At 41.8% G+C, this 17,061-nt stretch overlaps 1 non-coding gene across 1 annotated transcript; it reads right to left on the bottom strand.

The window, feature by feature from the left end:
• Positions 1-5,499: 5,499 nt before the first annotated feature.
• Positions 5,500-5,608, bottom strand: LOC115859967 (U6 spliceosomal RNA). The gene has a single exon (XR_004042284.1). It is a non-coding gene; the product is annotated as a U6 spliceosomal RNA (small nuclear RNA).
• Positions 5,609-17,061: the final 11,453 nt, after the last annotated feature.

The raw sequence follows: 17,061 nt of genomic DNA, 5'->3' as shown, positions 1-17,061 counted from the left end.
ATGGAGAAAATACAAGAAACATTTAACAAGGACCTAGAAGAACTAAAGAGCAAACAAACAATGATAAACAACACAATAAATGAAATTAAAAATTCTCTAGAAGGAATCAATAGCAGAATAACTGAGGCAGAAGAACGGATAAGTGACATGAAAGATAAAATACTGGAAATAACAACCACAGAGCAGAATAAAGAAAAAAGAATGAAAAGAATAGAGGACAGTCTCAGAGACCTCTGGGACAATATTAAATGCACCAACTTTTGAATTATAGGGGCCTCAGAAGAAGAAGAGAAATAAAAAAGGGTCTGAGAAAATATTTGAAGAGATGATAGTTGAAATTTTCCCTAACATGGGAAAGGAAAGAATCAATCAAGTCCAGGAAGTGCAGAGAGTCGCATACAGGATAAATCCAAGGAGAAACACGCCAAGACACATATTAATCAAACTATCAAAAATTAAACACAAAGAAAAAATATTAAAAGCAGCAAGGGAAAAGCAACAAATAACATACAAGGGAACCACCATAAGTTTAACAGCTGATCTTTCAGCAGAAACTCTGCAAGCCAGAAGGGAGTGGCAGGACATATTTAAAGTGATGAAAGGCAAGAATCTACAACCAAGATTACTCTACCTGGCTAGGATCTCATTCAGATTCAACGGAGAAATCAAAAGCTTTACAGACAAGCAAAAGCTAAGAGAATTCAGCACCACCAAACCAGCTCTACAACAAAGTCTGAAGGAACTTCTCTAAGTGGGAAAAACAAAAGAAGAAAAGGACCTACAAAAACAACCCCATAACAATTAAGAAAATGGTAATAGGAACATGCATATCGATAAGTATCTTAAACGTGAATGGATTAAGTGCTTAAACCAAAAGACACAGGATCACTGAATGGATACAAAAACAAGACCCATAAATATGCTGGCTACAAGAGACCCACTTCAGACCTAGGGACACATGCAGACTGAAAGTGAGGGGATGGAAAAAGATATTCCATGCAAATGGAAATGAAAAGAAAGCTGGAGTAGCAACACTCATATCAGATAAAATAGACTTTAAAATAAAGAATGTTACAAGAGATAAGGAAGGACACTACATAATGATCAAGGGATCAATCCAAGAAGAAGATATAACAATTATAAATATATATGCACCCAACACAGGAGCACCTCAATACATAAGGCAACTGATAACAGCTATAAAAAAGGAAATCAACTGTAACACAATAATAGAGGGGGACATTAACACCTCACTTACACCAATAGACAGATCATCCAAACAGAAAATTAATAAGGAAACACAAGCTTTAAATGACACATTAAACAAGATGGACTTAATTGATATTTATAGGACATTCAATCCAAAAACAACAGAATACACTTTCTTCTCAAGTGTTCATGGAACATTCTCAAGGATAGATCATATCTTGTGTACCAAATCAAGCCTTGGTAAATTTAAGAAAATTGAAATTGTATCAAGTACCTTTTCCGACCACAATGCTATGAGAGTAGATATCAATTACAGGAAAAAACACTGTAAAAAATACAAACACATAGAGGCTGAACAATACACTACTAAATAACCAAGAGATCACTGAAGAAATCAAAGAGGAAATTTTAAAAAAACTAGAAACAAATGACAATGAAAACACGATGACCCAAAACCTATGGGATGCAGCAAAAACTTCCCTTCTTCTAAGAGAGAAGTTTATAGCAATACAATCCTACCTCAAGAAACAAGAAAAATCTCAGCTAAACCACCTAACCTTACACCAAAAGCAGTTGGAGAAAGAAGAACAAAAAAACCCCCCAAAGTTAGCAGAAGGAAAGATATCATAAAGATCATATCAGAAATAAATGAAAAAGAAATGAAGGAAACAATGTAAAGATCAATAAAACTAAAAGCTGGTTCTTTTAGAAGATAAACAAAATTGATAAACCATTAATCAGCCTCATCAAGAAAAAAAAAGGAGAAGACTCAAATCAAGAGATTTAGAAATGAAAAAGGAGAAGTAACAACTGACACTGCAGAAATACAAAGAATCATGAGAGATTACTACAAGCAATTCTATGCCAATAAAATGGACAACCTGAAAGAAATGGACAAATCCTTAGAAAAGCACAACCTTCTGAGATTGAACCAGGAAGAAATAGAAAATATAAAGAGACCAGTCACAAGCACTGAAATTGAAACTGTGATTAAAAATCTTCCAACAAACGAAAGCCCAGGACCAGATGGCTTCACAGGCGAATACTATCAAACATTTAGAGAAGAGCTAACACCTATCCTTCTCAAACTCTTCCAAAATATAGCAGAGGGAGGAACACTCCCAAATTCATTCTACGAGGTTACCATCACCCTGATACCAAAAACAGACAAAGATGTCACCAAAAAAGAAAACTTCAGGCCAATATCATTGATGAACATAGATGCAAAAATCCTCAACAAAATACTAGCAAACAGAATCTAACAGCACATTAAGAGGATCATACACCATGATCAAGTGAGATTTATCCCAGGAATGCAAGGATTCTTCAATATACGCAAATCAATCAATCAATGTGATACACCATATTAACAAACTGAAGGATAAAAACCATACGATAATCTCAATAGATGCAGAAAAATCTTTTGACAAAATTCAAAACCCATTTATGATAAAAACTCTCTAGAAACTAGGCATAGAGGGAAACTACCTCAACATAATAAAGGCCATATATGACAAACCCACAGCCAGCATCATTCTCAATGGTGAAAAACTAAACCATTTCCTCTAAGATTAGGAACAAGACAAGTTTGCCTGCTTTCACTGCTATTATTCAACATGGTTTTGGAAGTTTTAGCCACGGCAATCAGAAAAGAAAAAGCAATAAAAGGAATCCAAAATGGAAAAGAAGAAGTAAAACCGTCACTGTTTGCAGATGAAATGATATTATACACAGAGAATCCTAAAGATGCTACCAGAAGACTACTAGAGCTAATGAATGAATTTGGTAGAGTAGCAGGATACAAAATTAATACACAGAAATCTCCTGCATTCCTATACACTATTGATGAAAAATCTGAAAGAGAAATTAAGGAAACACTCTCATTTACCACTGCAACAAAAAGAATAAAATACCTAGGAATAAACCTACCTAAGGAGACAAAAGACCTGTATGCAGAAAACTATAAGACACTGATGAAAGAAATTAAAGATGATACAAACAGATGGAGAGATATACCATGTTCTTGGATTGGAAGAATCAACACTGTGAAAATGACTCTACTACCCAAAGTAATCTACAGATGCAATGCAATCCCTATCAACTACCACAGGCATTTTTCACAGAACTAGAACAAAAAATTTCACGATTTGTATGGAAACACAAAAGACCCCTAATAGCCAAAGCAAACTTGAGAAAGAAAAATGGAGCTGGAGGAATCAGGTTCCCTGACTTGAGACTATACTACAAAGTTACAGTAAACAAGACAGTATGGTACTGGCACAAAAGCAGAAATATAGATCAGTGGAACAGGATAGAAAGCCAGAGAGAAACCCACACACATATGGTCACCTTATCTTTGATAAAGGAGGCAAGAATATACAATGAAGAAAAGACAGCCTCTTCAATAAGTGGTGCTGGGAAAACTGGACAGCTACATGTAAAAGCATGAAATTAGAACACTTCCTAACACCATACACAAAACTAAACTCAAAATGGATTAAACCTAAATGTACGGCCAGAAACTATAAAACTCTTAGAGGAAAACATAGGAAGAACACTCTATAACATAAATCACAGCAAGATCCTTTTTGACCCACTTCCTTGAGTAATGGAAATAAAAACAAAAATAAACAAATGGGACCTAATGAAACTTAAAAGCTTTTGCATAGCAAAGGAAACCATAAACAAGCCAAAAAGACAACCCTCAGAATGGGAGAAAATATTTGCAAATGAAGCAATTGACAAAGGATTAAACTCCAAAATATACAAGCAGCTCATGCAGCTCAATAACAAAAGAAACAAACAACCCAATCCAAAAATGGGCAGAAGACCTAAATAGACATTTCCCCAAAGAACTTATACAGATTGCCAGCAAACACATGAAAGGATGCTCAACATCACTAATCATTAGAGAAATGCCAATCAAAACTACAGAGGAAGGCACTTAAAAAAAAAAATTTAGAAATGTGTAAAAAACAAAACAGTTACAATATAAGAAATTTGCTTAGGAACTTCCCTGGTGGCGCAGTCGTTGAGGGTCCCCCTGCCAATGCAGGGGACACGGGTTCGAGCCCTGGTCCGGGAAGATCCCACACACTGCGGGGCAGCTGGGCCCCGTGGACCACAACTACTGAGCCTGCGCTCTGAAGCCTGCGAGCCACGGCTGCTGGGGCCCATGCACCTGGAGCCTGTGCTCCGCTACGGGGGAGGCCACTGCCATGGGAGACCCACACACTGCGTCGAAGACCCAGGGCGGCCAGAGGTAAATAAATAAATAAATGAATAAATAAATTTATTAAAATAAAATAAAATGTACCAGTGATTTGAAAACTAGGAATGCAGAGAATATAGATAATGTGCTCACATTCTAAAAAAAAAAAAAAAAAGAAATTTGTTCAGATATATTTTCCCCTACTTATTAATAAATCAGAAAGTAAATGATAAGATTGGACTAAGTTGGACTTCCCTGGTGGCGCAGTGGTTGAGAGTCCGCCTGCCGATGCAGGGGACACGGGTTCATGCCCCGGTCCGGGAAGATCCCACATGCCGCGGAGCGGCTGGGCCCGTGAGCCATGGCCGCTGAGCCTGCGCGTCCGGAGCCTGTGCTCCGCAACGGGAGAGGCCACAACAGTGACAGGCCCGCGTACCGCAAAAAAAAAAAAAAAGAAAAAGAAAAAGATTGGACTAAGTTAAATTACTCGAGTGCTTTTTGTAAAGCATTAGTGTAAGAGGAGAGAACTAGACTACAGTATACTGGCCTGCACTCCCTGCCCCTGCCAGATGGGGAGACAGAGCTGGACTAGGAGAGGACCCCCCGCCACCGCCCCATGTGGAACTGTTCCAACTTCCTCAGGCCCCTGCAGAGCAGTTCAGGAGCCTGTCTGTCTCTGGCTGGCTGGCTGTTCCAGGGAGTTTACTCAGCTGCCTGACCTTCTTTTTTAGTTTGTTTGTTTTTAGTCCTTTTTTTTTTTTTTAATTAAGACTTTTTTTAAAGAGCAGTTTTAGGTTCACAGCAAAATTGAGCAGCAGGTACAGAGATTTCCCATAAGCCCCCTGCTCCCACCCCCAGCCTCCACCGTGATCAACATGCCCCACCAGAGTGGACATTTGTTGGAGTAGGTGAATCCACAGTGACGTTATCACCCAGAGTCCATAGTTTACATTACAGTGCTTTCCTGATGCTGTACATTCCGTGGGATTGGACAAGTGTATAATGCCATGTATCCATTATTATGGTATCATACAGAGTGTTTCACTGCCCTAAAAATCCTCTGTGCTCCACCTAGTTACAAAACTATGAAACGCTTTGTTTGAATTTGCACGTTATTCTTACATAGTGGCCATGCTAATCTTCTCTGTATCTCTCTAATTTTACCGTACGTGCTGCTGAAGAGAGCTCTGGACTTCTTTTTATGAGGCAAAGTCAAAAAGGCTTTCCCTTCTTGAAAATCAGCCCTCAGACGTAGTGACGCAAGGGCTGCAGAACCCGCACAGGTCAGCTTCACGTTGCACTGACCAGTGTCACCACCACTCTGAGCTGGTGGGGAAATCACTTCCCACCCTCTGCATGAACCTGCAGAGGACTCAGGTCTCTGGCAGCAATTTCTGGACTGAAACGGCATGGATCTGCCATTCCTACTTTGCTGAGGGCAGGAGCAATGCTTTTTGAAGAAAATGTTTGTCTCTGTAGCTCCAGTTCTAGGCGTAGAATTGGCACACAATAAACGTCTGTTGAATTAAACTGAATAAACTAGAACCCAGGAGGAAATATTGTTCTTTATAGTAGTATCTCTATTAATGACACAGATGTGTCCCTGTTGCATGTTTTTTTTGTTTGTTTGTTTTTGTTTTTGTTTTTTGCGGTACGCGGGCCTCTCACAGCTGTGGCCTCTCCCGTTGCGGAGCACAGGCTCCGGACACACAGGCTCAGCGGCCATGGCTCACGGGCCCAGCCGCTCCGCGGCATGTGGGATCTTCCCGGACCGGGGCATGAACCCGTGTCCCCTGCATCGGCAGGCGGACTCTCAACCACTGCGCCACCAGGGAAGCCCCCTGTTGCATGTTTAACTGCCATAAATGTGTGTACCAGGATGAGGAGTAACCCAGGAAGTAGGGATGGAGGGTCCTCTCTGACCACACCCTGCCAGGAACACCCCTCCCTCCCTCCATATAGGGTGGACTGTATTGATCTGACTCCCATTAAGGCTTGGGGTGCTCCTGTTATTTGTCTGCTTTTTTCTCTGCAGTGCTTAGGATAGTGCCTGGTACATTGCAGGGGTTCAAGAAATGTCTGTGGAATGAATGACTAAATGATGGTTACTCACCCCAGGGATGGGAAGGCCTTGCATAATGGCAGCCTGGGAAGTGCCCTCTGCAGTGCCGGAGCAAGACGCGTGGGGGTCCTGACGTATATCCTTCCACCCTCTGTGGAGCCGGGGCTGACTCTGTCCTAATTTGGGAACTCCTCCTCAGTCGGTTGCTGCTTTTAGTCTCCAACCTTCTAGACCAGCTTTATTATGATGAGTTGTATCCACAAGCAGTTAGTTCTGTTCTGCTTCTAGATCTTCTATTTTGCAAACCAAGCGTGCGTTATTCTTTAATACTTCCTTGGAACTTCCTGGATTTTAGTCCATTATGACACTCTTCCTCACTTTCCTAAAAACGCTTTAAAGTATTTGATAATCACTTTTGCTAGGGATGAGAAGAGAGTCTTTGTGTGCCACCTACTCCTCTCGAATCAGTGGCTACAGTAGAACTTTCAGCCTCTCCTTCCCCCACCCCACCCCGCCCGTTGCCATATTTGCAGCTTATTTACCACCACGTTGTTGACTTTTGCACAGTGCGTGTTTGCGCTTAGATTCAAGATTGGTCCTTCTCTGTGCAGCCCTTCAAGGTAGGGACGTATATTTCCCAGTCTCCCTTGCCTTCTAGCTGCTAAATTCAGTCGTTGGGAGGAACTGGTAGAAGACCAGCGGGCAAGAGGAAGGGAGAAGCTGGGGTATTTCTCACCACCCTCCCCGCCCCCACTTTGGCTGGTGTGCCCACTGTCGGCTGCCCCTCCTCCATGGACCCAGCGAGGCAGTCCTGCCCCCAGGTTGTAGTAGCACCACCTGTGTGCACCCAGCGCTAGGTTCAGGGTAGATATAAAAAGGAAGCGATCAGGAATGCATCATAGCTATGCAGAATTGCATAGCTCTGAGCTCAGGTCTGATAAGTATTGGATGGTGTTGACAGCAATACAGGTCCTGAATGTCTGACCTTGAGGGACTAGACGGGTGTTTTCCACTATGAGAGGTAGTATATGTTTGATCAAGCTTGAACCGAACTCTAAAGCATCATGTCAAGGTTATGCTTTTGTTTTGAGTTCCCTTGAAAGGAACTGATTTCTGCTGTTTGGGGGAATGGGCAAGTTATAGCATTCACTTAATTTTATTTAATAACTCTGAAGTATTTTTAGCCATTGCTTTTACTTCTTAAAAGGGAAAATGTAAGCCAGTCAGCTCACATTATGATCTTTTAAAAAGCAAACCCACGAAGATGAATGGGATATGTGGGAGAAGAGGAATCCTTTATCTCAGACCACACGATTAAGCGCTGATTTGCATAGATTTGAAAAGCATGGTTAGGAAAGAATCTGGAGCACAGCTTTATCAATGAGCTACCACAGATATAAGGACTGAGATGTTCTGAGAGTAAGAGGCACAGAACTTCAACCCTCATCAAAGAGGGGCTTTAGCCATGGGAGGTGGTCAAGGAACTTTTTCAGAGGCTGAAATGAGCCTTTCCCTTTCTTATCCTTTGAAAAGGGAAGGTGGGAAAGTGTGGGCCAAAGGTGTGAGGAGTTGCTGGTCTGTCAGAATGCAAATGGATAAATAGCAGCAGAGACAAAGTACTTCTGACTCTGAACAGTGGTTCAACAAGCAGCATGTATGTGGGGACTGGTCCCAAAGCAGCTCCTAATGAGAATGCAATGAGGGCCCACAGGAAATTGCCCTTATTTAGAATAGATGTGATCAATATACTTAGCTGCTCTTTTCAGCTTTCCTCCCTGGTCTGCAGGTTTTGCAAATTAGCCTTAAAGAACATGTGTGGTCACCTGTTTACTCTCATTGGGCCTGGGCTCAAAATGGAAATAAGCTGGACAGCACTCAATCCAGCCTTTTTAGTTCTGCAATCTGTCCGTCAAGGACCTTGATTCTCCTTACCCTACTCTGTTGTCATTTAAAAATTTAAACTAACACTTATCTCTTTCCAAAATACTACATAATTTTTAAAACTTACATTTATTAAGAGACATCTTAAAAGACAATCATCTCTTTCCTACGCACCCTTCTGGACTGTATCTTCCTTGAGAATAGATATCTCTGTGTGTTTTTTCCACTAACATATGTCCCTAGCACTTAAAACAGGGCTTGAAACATAGCAGATGTTCAATAAATATTTCTGGAACTCACGTGTTGGGCTGCACCCCACAGGCCTACAAGGTTTGTACTTGCCCAGCTTCAAGAAGAAAGAGCCCAGGATCAGCGACATCGACATCAGTGGTTTAAAGGATGGGGGAGTTTACATGTCTGAAAGCAAGGTCCTGGAGCGACACCCCATTGTGTGCGGCAGACTGGGAGGTAGCCTTCGGCTGCGAAGGGATGATTATCAGTTATAGGGGGAATTGATGACCGATTGGCTCATCAGTTACCAGGGAAACCAGCAGAGGGGCGTGCCCCTCACCACCCCTTTGATAAGCATAGTGGAGAATTCTGATCTAAAGCTAGAACATGCTGTACACCTGAAGCTAACACAACATTGTAAATCAACTATACTTCAATAAAGATAAAACAAATTTGGAAATAATAAAACATTTTTTTTAAGTTATATGAAATACTGATTACAAAAACAATCAGTAGCTGGGGCCTGGGGTCAGCATGCAGGAAGGTCAGTCACGTGAGTGGGCCGTAAGTGAAGCAGGCAGTGGTCGAGCAGAGGATGTACAGAGAACAAGAGAACAGCCGTCTTGAGTGGCCTGATCATACAGCATGTGTGAATAAACCACAACACTGGTTTTATATTTTTACACATTAAAATGCTGATAATAGACACTTACATTTAGAAAATATCCAAGAGCCGTCTTTGGGTAAGTAAACATTCAGCTTAGTGTCTTTCTCTTCTCTACACCTATAGTCCACACAACTGTCCAAGGTGTGAGGCTGTGGTCAGCTGATTGGACTCTCAGATTCCAAGTTGGTCATCTTAGACTGGAACATGATTCTTTGTACTCACGGCTGAGGACTATACTGGAAGGCAGTGGAATTCAGGAACACACAGGAATCTCAGTAGGAAGGTTGCACTAGCTGGACTTACTGAATCTGTCACTTGAGTAAGTCTTGTGGACTTGGAGACTCAGTTCATTTAAGTGCTTCATTATGTGAATGAATTCTATGCTTCAAAATGCTGCTATCTCCAACCATAAATCCAATTAACTTACCGGGATAGAAAAATAAAACTCTTGGGCAGACTAGATAATCAAAGTGAGCTCACCAGCATGGTCTCTCCCAGTGAAAAGCTGCACAGGATGTCAAATTATCAGCTTAGTGATCCTGGATTCAGGACCTGGGAACATAGTTCTAGGACTCAGATGTTGGATGGTCTGGGCTCTGACAGCTGGATGGGTCCTTCTCCACGGTTGGGGACTCTATGTCCTCATTGGCCTTCAGCCCACCTCCAGTAAGTTCACCCTCTATTCTCTTGGAGTGGTACCAATGGGCACAGCCAAAGTTCGTTTCTGGAATTCCCCCTATTTCTGTGCTTCTGTGGGTGATTAACTCATTCCTCCATGAAGTATGTTGATACTTCCGTCAAGTCTTGCTCTGCCCTGGGAATCATTCTGTCTCACTAACTCTTAGACTGGACACGCATGCAGACCATAAATATTTCTTGAATATTTACTCCAAGCTAAGCAGTAGGAATGGCGCTTCTCTGACCCACTGATTTGGCTTTACGGTTTAACCCTTCAGAGGGTACCCATTTCTCCCTTTTCCAAATGTTCGGGACACCCTTCTGTCTCCCCTATTCAGTCTTTGCCTACCAAGCAACCTCCAGATACTGATGGATTTGCTCTCCTGAGCAGTCTCTCCCACAGAGTGCAGAGCTAAGTGATGCTCTGACCCAAATATTCTGACTCCTGACGACTTGTTTCTTCCTATAAATCGGTAAGCTGTTTTCTGAGTGTGTGTGGCCACCCCTAGAGAACCTGAACAGTTTGCCTTGTGCCTCTAGAGCTTGACCACTCCTGGGAAATGAGATGTTGGAAAGTCATGGTAGGATTGGGAGAGATGCAGACTGAGGTGAGCTCACATTAGTGGCTGTCTCTGCGAGGTCTGCCCACCCCATTCCCATGCCACAGCCTCGCTTGTGTAAAGCCATTCGTCTTTAGAACCCCTTGGCCCCTGTGCAGTGGATCCACATGTAGCTTGCATTGTCCCACCTGGCTCTGGGGCCCAACCCATGACACAGATACCTTTGGGAGGTGAAAAGATAAATTAGCAAGAAGCCAGATAGAGTGGCCCAGAAAAGCCTGTCCTTCTGGAAAGTCACTGTTCTCATATCAACTCTTGAGAAATGTGTCCCTAGGATCTCAACCAGGAAACCTATCAAGTTTGTGTCCTGAACCTGTGAAGCTGAGGACCCCAGGTCAGGCACCCTTCCAAGGGCAAAGCCAGTGTGGAAGGGCCATTTTACCATCTTCCGGACAACGGGACCACTGAGAGACATTTAGAACAAAGCTTTGGTGATGCAGAATCACTGACACACTCACCCCATTAATTAAAGTAAATCCAATTACATTAGCTACACTTTGCATAACTTTATTAAAACCAGAAAATGGACAACACATTTTAGAAAAATGTTCAAGTCTTAAATCACAAAGGATTTCTTTGTATAATTCAGTTCCTAATAGCAGTCATGTCCAATAGAAATATAACGTGAGCCACAAATTTTAATTTTAAAATTTCTAGTAGCTCCATTTTATAAAGTAAAAAGAAATAGGTGAAGTTAATTTCCAGAGTAGATACTTCCAAGTCTGGGGAGGACTTGCTTCCTCCCGTTGAGGAGATAAACTTTAGTCCTAATATCTGGATTCCATGAGCCCTAAGGCAAGTCATGTTTACATCCATCAACAACAGGGGATATTCAGGACTGAACTCTGTCACAGGAAAGTGATTTGCAGGCCTTGGGGCCAGAGGTAACAGGAAAAAAAGGAAGAGACTGTAACCAAAGCCTTTGACTTTATTTGGAAAATGTGGTCCTAATATAAGTGAGATTACTTTCCTTTGTCATTACTTTGCTAAATTATCTCATTTGAGAAGAGAAGCCCATTATTCTTTTTATCGCAACTTGTCTACAGGTTGCAGGTCTATGAATGACCATATTAAGACGAACTTGATAATTCTGAGAGCAACTTGCCAACAGCTTGGCACTCATGACCTTCCTTTCAATCCAAGGTCAAGCATTTACACTCTGTGGCTAACAGAGTACTGGGCCCTATAACAATACAATATCTAATAAAAGGCTAACATGTGGTATGCCTGCTATTATATAATAAAGATTCTGAGGAGAGAAAAAGAAAAGAGTATGTTTTATTTAACCCAGTATATTCAAAACGTTATCACTTTAATATGTAATTAGTGTAGTATAAAATTTTTAATAAGATGTTTCCCATTCTGGTTTGGGGGTTTTTCTTTTCTTTCTTTTTTGGTACCAGGTCTTTGAAACTCAGTGTGAGTTATACTCATAGAACATCTCAATTCAGACTAGCTGTATTTCAAGTTGTCAGTATACACATGTGGCTAGTGGCTACTATATAAGACTATTGCATCCCACTTACTTTCTGATTAACTGAAATTCTACAGTTTTGAAATGTGACTCAAGGAACTCACTCTTAACTCACCTTGACCTGGGCTTCCTGGTATGGATTGGGAATCTCATGTTAATAACGTGCTGATGATCTACCACCTTCGTCTCCTCCCTGGGCTATTCCTGCTTCCTCTCTGTTTTGCACACACAGCCAGAGTGACTCATTTAAAATCTGAATTAGATATCATCACTTCTCTGCTCAAAACCTTTCCACAGCTCCCATCCCAGGATTTTTGTGGCCGCATATGATCCGGCCCCTGCCTACATCTCCGACCACATTTCCTACCATTCTCTCCCTCATTTGCTCAGCCACACGGCTTTCTTGCTGTTCCTTGACCGTGCCAAGAACACGCCTTGACCCAGGGACTTTGTGCTTCTTCTGTTCTGCCAGGAATCCTCTCCCCTACACCTTCCCAGGGTTTACCCTGTAATTTCTATACAAATGTCACTTATCAGAAGGGCCTTTCTTGACCTCTCTATATAATAGCCCTTAAAAAGGGTTTCTCTGAAGGCCCCCTTCTCATCACCCTGCACCCTCACCCCCTTATTACCTGCTTTATTGCTTTTCATAGCACTTGCTTATTAGTCTATTTTCTGTCTTCCCCGTCCCACCCCGCTAGAATGTGAGCTCTGTGAGGGCAGAGACTGCCTCTGTTACCTTGAGAGGCACTAAATACAAAGCAGCAATAGTACCTGGCACATAGTAGGTGCTCAACTAATTTTGGTGACTGAATAAAGGGAAGAATCCAACCTTGGTGAGGAATGCTTATGGGAATTGTAGGCTTTCATACCAATGATAGATTTATATCTAAGGTCCTTATTTGAAGAGAAATGCAATGGCCGCACAGCCGGGTCACTCGGCACCACGCAGGGGTCTCTGCCCGACTCCCTGATTGCTCTTCTTGTCATTCCTCACCTGTTGCAGACCTGGATTAGAAACACTTTGTTTTTATTTGATGAACCACCAATTGCTAGTCGTCCAACAACCCTATAGCTCCTGCTCATAGCACCTCAAATTGCTTAAAACCAGCTCAGTAATCTCTGTCAAAGAAATCCTGTTCTGTGACTATCTGAGTGTCCTTCTCTTTCTTAGTATTTCCACATTCCCTTCAGGAATGCAGGGCGGGATGCTCCACATTTGTTCTTTGCTTGCTGGAATTCACAATAATTTCTGTCTGGGCTGGGCGTGCACAGACACAGCTATCCATGGCTGCTTTGTGCCTCTCATGCTCCTGTGTTTCCTTTTCCTCCTCCTGAGAAGATCAGGGGAGCTGCTTCAGAAGGAACCATTTAATTGGACTCATAAGCACCCTCCTGTATTAACTCCATGAGATCAGGAAGTATCTGCTCTAATTAATCTGCACTCACTCTCCCGTGGTCCCCACAGGACCCATAGCACAGGGCTGCGAAGTCACTGGTCAAGGGTGGAATGAAGCCCGTGGCCATGGGACTGACGTGGTCACGGAGTTCCAACCTGAATGTCCCCCAGATGTTCCACAGACACCATATTCTCACCAGGTGAACTTGTGTGACCTAAAGGGCTTCTTCTGTATGGCTGTGGGATTTGACCACCGTGAGCCCTCAGCAGTCTGCATGCTTACAACTACTCAGAGGGATGGATGTCATTAGGAAACACACTGTCACTCTATGCAGCTTAAATGAATGGTAGAGAATATGCTTCAGGGACATGAAGAACAGAGCATCATCTCCTTGGTGAGTGTTCTTACTTTATAATGATAACATACTATAAACACACAGTGAGTGGTGATGAGTTGTAGGGCAAAGCTAAGGCATCTTTTTAAAAGGAATGTATAAAAGTAGAATGGCCACAGGACATTGGAAGCTACCTGTCAGAATTAAGAAAATTATTTAGAATTTAATAAAAGCTGTGAGATCCATCCCTTTTTCTGCACAGCTGAGTGAACGTTTAAAGGTAAGGTGTTCCCTGACCACACTGTGCAAAATTCTTCCTGTTACTCTCTGTCCTGTATTCTGTTTGTTTCTTTAATAGTATGCATCACAAGCCATAATTATACATTTATTTGTCTCTTTTCTTGTTTCCTAACCTGTATTCCTGACAAGATTGTAAACTCTATAGGGGCAAGAGAATGTGTGTATTTTATTCCTTCTTGTATACCCAGGAATAGGTACCATGCCTAACACATAGAAGTGCTTAAAAATAATATTATTAATAATATTAATTCAATGAATAGATCAGCGATAGTCTTTCAGTAAACATCTTTAAACAAAACTACTAAGTCAAGATAAAGCATTGTCCACAAGTCACTTTTGTCAATATCAATTTCAAAAGTTTAAACGATTTTTGAAAGTTGACTAAATCAATCCAGCAGGTAAAGCATGTTCATTCTTGAGAGAATTATCTAACTAGGCAAACAATAACTTGTGTTCCAGAAATTTATATTCACGTAATATTGATTTGTTAAAATTTGTAAACTTTGCCAAGTTTTCCCCGGAGAGGGCAGGAGCAGACAGGATACTGGCCTAACAAGAGCTGGGGATGTGAATTAATGTTGGATTAGACCTCGACACTCCGTGACTCCACCTGCCAGATTAGGACACTGGGCTTGATTCGGTTCAGTTCCCCAGGTGGTCGTCAGTGGCTCACAGTACTCCATGTGGCCTGGTAAGAATTAGGTAGGGTTCTTTTGCTCGATGGACTTGTGGTCTGCAGAAGGGAGACAAACTTGTCCATCTGAGAGTCACTGGACAGAAGAATGGGCGCTGCTTTAGTCACTCAGAGGAGAGGTGGCTCGTTTCCCTGGTGTGCTGGGGACACTTCCCCAAGGAGGTGGCGTTGAGGTCAGCCCCTGCAGAGCCCCATGTTAGGGCCTAGGCACCTGATCTTCCCACTCTTGGAACAGACCAGATTTTCCAGACCACCTCAGACCTCCTCAGGTCACCCCCTCTGTCACCATTTCTCTGTTTTCTTCTTGGCACTTACTCACATCTGAAATTATCTTGGTATTTGTCTAGTGTCTGCCTTATCCTTTGGAAACGTTAAGCCCTATGAGAGCAAGAAGCTGGTCTTCATGGTGCATTGGTGTCGCCATGGTGCCTAGAAAAGTGTCCAGCACATAGTTGTAAACCAGTAAATGCTGTGGAGGAGCTGAGGGCTCGGCTGCTGTAGGAGGTCACTGGGACTCCTTGACTGTGAGGTGACAAGAGGAAAGTGTTCTGGAAAATTTTCTGGTAGTGGAGTTTAGGATGAATTATGTGGGACACAGACTTGGGGCAAGAACAATGAAAAGATTTTCAAAGTGACTTAGATGTGATGCTACAGCTAAGGACTGGGTTGCGGTAGAAGGCACAGCGGGCAGGTTGAATCCAAGATACATGTTGAAAGAAGAGACTCCACTCACACCCGCCTCCTTCCTAATCCTCACAGGCATAGCTCATTTCCGCCTCAGCTTTTGCAGTCGTTCCCTCTTCCTAAAACTCTCCTTCTCCAGATCTTTGCATTAAGGTCTCTGTTCATGTCACCTTCTTTCCTGATCAGCTTATCTAAAAGCACCCCCTCTCTATACCTGGGTTTTGTTTTTCTTCCTAGCACATTCACCTGCTGCCATTACATTATATATACTGCACAACATGACAGTACATGCAAGTTCCCTGAGGCCCGGAGGGCAAGAACTCCATGTGCCTTGTTCACCACTGTATCGCCGATGGATGGCACATAGCAGGAGCTCAACACATATTTGCTGAGTGAATAAATAGATTAGATTAGATCTGAAGATGGTTAATGAGAGAGACTATCAAGGGAGACCTGAGCCATTAGGAAATTAAAAGAACAGAAATAGACAACTTGCTAGAAGTTATGGGTCCATGAAGAAACCCTTCATTAATACAGATTCAGCTAAGCCTCTATTTTGCAGCATCAAATGGTACCTGACACATCAAAGACCCTCAGTCTAAAGTGAATGAAAGAATACCTTGTATGCTCTTCTAGTTACTGTGCATTGAGAAATGAATAAAATGATGTCCTCAATGAAGAATTTCCTTTCTTTAGTGATTTCACTAATTCATACCAATTTTACCACTGTTTTGTATATACTAGTGAGGCTTTGCTGGATTTAATCATCTGTACCACAGATTTTTCAAAAGTTATTTTCTTAATGGTTGACTTGGGGGTTACAATTATCATCTTAACTTATAACAATCTAGTTTGAATTAATAACAACTTAATATTAAAAGTATACAAAAACTTACTCCTATATAGCTCCATTCTCTTCCACCTCCTTTGCTGTTATCATACAAATCACATCTCTATACATGGTATGCCTGTAGACACAAATTTATAGTTATTGTTTTATGCAGTTGTCTTTTATGTCAAATAGTTAAAAACAAAAAACACAGTTATACTGTCTTTTATATTTATATTTATTATGTAGTTATGTTTAGTTTGAACATATTTAAAATAGCTGATTTAAAGCCTTTGTCCAGTAAGTCCAGCATCTGGGCTTCCTCAGGGACAGTCTCTATTGACTATTTTTTCCCCCTAAGTATGGCCATATATTCTTGTTTCTTTGCATGTTTCATAATTTTTATGCTGAAAATTGGACATTAAAAAATATAATGTGATAACTAGAAATCATTCTCTCCCCTCTCAGCATTTATTGTTGTTGCTGATTTGTTTAGTGACTTTTCTGAAATAATTCTGTAGTTTAATTCTGTATACTTTGTCTTGTGTGGCTACTAAAGTTTCTGGTCACTTAACTTCATGGTCAGTTAATGATTGAACAGAAACGTGATTAAATCCTTGGGACCGGTATGTCTCACAGTCTTTGCTGAGGAGCTCTGTGTGAGTCTCTGGGGCACACCTTCAACATTCAAACAGGAAGATTCCAACTCTGTCTTAGCCTTCACTTCCTGCTTGTGCAGAGCCTCAAGGTCAGCCTGGGCCTTCTTGGGTCTTTTCTGAGCATGTGC

The sequence above is a fragment of the Globicephala melas genome, chromosome 1 (assembly GCF_963455315.2).
Source record: "Globicephala melas chromosome 1, mGloMel1.2, whole genome shotgun sequence".
NCBI classification, from domain to species: domain Eukaryota; kingdom Metazoa; phylum Chordata; class Mammalia; order Artiodactyla; family Delphinidae; genus Globicephala; species Globicephala melas.
This window is presented reverse-complemented; position numbering and strand designations above follow the sequence as displayed.